Below are 3,428 nucleotides of genomic sequence, written 5' to 3' on the forward strand. Positions count from 1 at the left end.
AGGGCCGCTAACCCCGCCCGCTGTAAAAAGCCACCACTCTCTCGCCGTCCTCCCCCTCCTGGGATAGGACGGCCCCCACACCGACTCCGCTGGCGTCAGTGTCCACAATAAAGGACCGCTGGGGGTTGGGGTAAGCCAGAACTGGTTCTTCCACCAGCGCCGCCTTGAGCTGGTTGAACGCCGCAGCGCAGTCCTCACTCCACTCGAACCCCCGACCCTTATTCGTCAGCTGGTGGAGAGGCGCCGCCAATGTAGCAAACCCTCTCACGAACCGCCGATAATAAGACGCCAGTCCCAAAAAGCTGCGCAGTTCAGCTACATTCCGCGGGGCGGGCCAGTCCCTCACTGCTGACACTTTCTCTGGGTCCGTAGCGACACCTCTCTGGCTGACCACATGTCCCAGGAACTTGGTCTGTCGCGCCAGCAGGTGACACTTGGCTGGGTTTAAGCAAAGTCCAGCATCTCTGATGAAGGTTAAAACCTCACGCAGGTTATCCAGGGCTTGCGTGAAGCCCCTCGCATGCACCAGCAGGTCGTCGAGGTACACTACGCAGCGGGTACAGGGGATATCTTTGAGGACCCACTCCATCAGTCTCTCAAATGTGGCCGGAGCGTTGCAGAGCCCAAACGGCATCACCCGGAACTGCCACGGTGTGCAGGACAGCCCGGGTCACATCCACCGTCGCCCCCCACCGGCCCAGGAGGTCCAGGCCGACAATACAGTCGTCCCTTATGTCAGCCAACCAGAACTCCTGGACCGTCTGGTTATCCCCCACCACCACTGACAGCCGCCCCCTGCCCGGCATAACTGGGTGGGAGTCCAACCCTCGGGGAGGAAGTCAGCCGCTCCTGGCAACAGTCCCCTCCTAACCAGGCTGATGATGGACCCCGTATCCACCAATGCCCGGCAGGGCTGTCCGCCCACCGAGCAGTCCAAGTACAGGCCTCGGGCGGGCCTGCAGCGACCAACCGTTGGCCAGTCTGAAGGGAGGGAAGCAGGTGGTTGGAGTGAGGGTCCCCTCAACGCCTCACCCCCTGTCCATTTCCCGCTGGCCTGGGACACGGGGCTGGGCAGTCCCGAGCCAAATCTCCAACTTCCCCACACCGGAAACATCCTTCTATACCTTGGTCTCCGCTGGCCTGATCTGATGAACCTGTTTATATTGGAGCCCAACCCCCAGATTGGGAGATTTGACAGAAAAAACCTGCTCATGCTGAAAATAGTTCTGTATTTTTTTTTTTAATTTAAGTATGATTTTGTATGCATGCCTTTTAATTGTACTGGAGTATTTTAAACTGCTGTAGTGATACTTTACTTAAGAATTTGAACACGTTTTTCAGTGCTGGATTAAATACATGGTTTTAGAAAAGAAATTCCTTCACAACTACATATAATTAATCCTACAGTAGAATCACTTTTTACACAAATCTTCAATAAGCCTTTTATATAACAACAAGATAAAATCTGTGATTTTCCTGTCTTTTCAAATGTAACCTCTTCACAAGTCTTGACCCAGTTGTTTCAGAGGTAAATTCACAAATCCACAAGGGCATTACATGTGCACATACAGTCACAGGGGACTTACAGTACGTTCTCTTCAGAGAACTCACATTATGTATTTCTGCCCTTGAGATAACCGTTTCAGGGTCTGCGGACGTCAGTCTGTACACGACACTCTTGTCTGATGACACTGTGCTGATTAACCTACATAATTCATTTTCATGCAAGTGTTGCCTTGGCTAATTTTTGCATTCATTTTGTGTTAACAGCTTTTCAATTATGCACATCCACATGCACAATATCATTTTCTTTTCAGCACAGACCCATAAGATAAATGTGCCAGAATAAGAAGATCCCATAAAGACAGTAATAGCAGCAAAATAAGTATTATAAGCCACGTATACGTAAGCAAGTATAATAAGACATGTAGAGCAATGGGAAACAGCAAAACATTAGTACAATAAAACCCTGTGACACATCCAGAGCACCAATAAATAAGACATAAAGAAAACACAATAATCATGGTGTAGATAAAATGTTAAAAGTTGCTATTATGAGTCAGTTGAATGGCTTATTTCAGGCACTGTAAAAAAAATAAAGGTTGTTTGGAGCTGATGGGGCAACAATTTTAACAAATATCCAGGTCTGGTATTTTATCTAACATGCCACCCAGCGTGGTGGTGTGTTTTGAACAACCAATGATGACTATAGCACAGATAAATAAGATAATCTAGGTTCAAGAGTGACAGATATTAACTATCAGTTTTATACTCTTTATGGAAATTGTTGAAAATAGTACTAGGCTATTAATATAGAAAATGATGGCCGTTATCCTTTGAGACCCATTCTGGGATGTGTAAAAACAGAGGAGCACAGTGAGCAGCACAAAATGAAAAATGCACAAAAGTGTTCCCTTATTGAAGTCACCCATGTAGTTAAAAGCACAGAAAGTATAGTTGGGCTTTGAGCCGATGCCAAATCTGTCACAGCGAGTTCTCTCAGAAGCTTCACTGTCTTCATTAGAAGCTCAAGGAGCTTTGCAACTCTAAGACCACCTGCAGGCAATGGACAATAAATGCCCCCTCTGCAGACACACTGGAAAAGTAGGGCTCACTGCCTTCTTCTTTTATCACCATTGTGTGAGAGTTTATATTGGGGGTGGTGGTGGCTGGTTGTGAAAAGCAGCAGAGGGCAGGTGACTTGTTGGTCTCCATCTCTGCTGAAGCACACTGGGTTTTCTCTCTTGTTCTGAGTGTTTAAAATGAGCTTGGATTAAAGCAATACTTTTTGGGAAATGTGCTTATTTGCTGTCTTGTTGAGAGTTAGATGAGAAGATTGATACCACTCTCCTGAATGCTTGTAAATATGTACAAAAGGACAAATTAATAAGGTGTCGGGCCACCATGTGCTGTCAGAACAGCTTCAGTGCACCTTACTTATAAACTGAACTACAGTACTACTAAAGCTGAAACAACTGATAAAAATCACTTTTCATGCAACGTAACTATTCCTGATACTTTTACTTAAATAGGATTTTGAATGCAGTAATTTTATTTGTAATGGGGTACTTTTATACCAAGGTATTAATATTTTTACTTAAGTAAAAGATTTGTACTTGTTTTTCCAGTGTTCATTTTTGATTGGCAGATATGAACTGTTTAAATGGTCTTTTGTGTCCTCTGCTGGTGGTTCTTAAAAATAATGTGACTGCCCAGGGAAGATAATAACGACATAATATTGTTAATAATTTGTGATGAGATGAATTACATGGGGCCAAAATGAAAATTTGCACAGATTGTTTTGGTTACAATCCAGTGTTTTAAATTAAATTCAATATGTCCTCATAGTTGTAGACTCAAACTGTGCAGTTTTCAGGGGAATGTAATAAAAATATTAAAGACTAATTAAAATTAAGAAATATATAAAA

Source organism: Monopterus albus, unplaced genomic scaffold (assembly GCF_001952655.1).
Source record: "Monopterus albus unplaced genomic scaffold, M_albus_1.0 scaffold535.1, whole genome shotgun sequence".
Classification (NCBI taxonomy): Eukaryota; Metazoa; Chordata; class Actinopteri; order Synbranchiformes; family Synbranchidae; genus Monopterus; species Monopterus albus.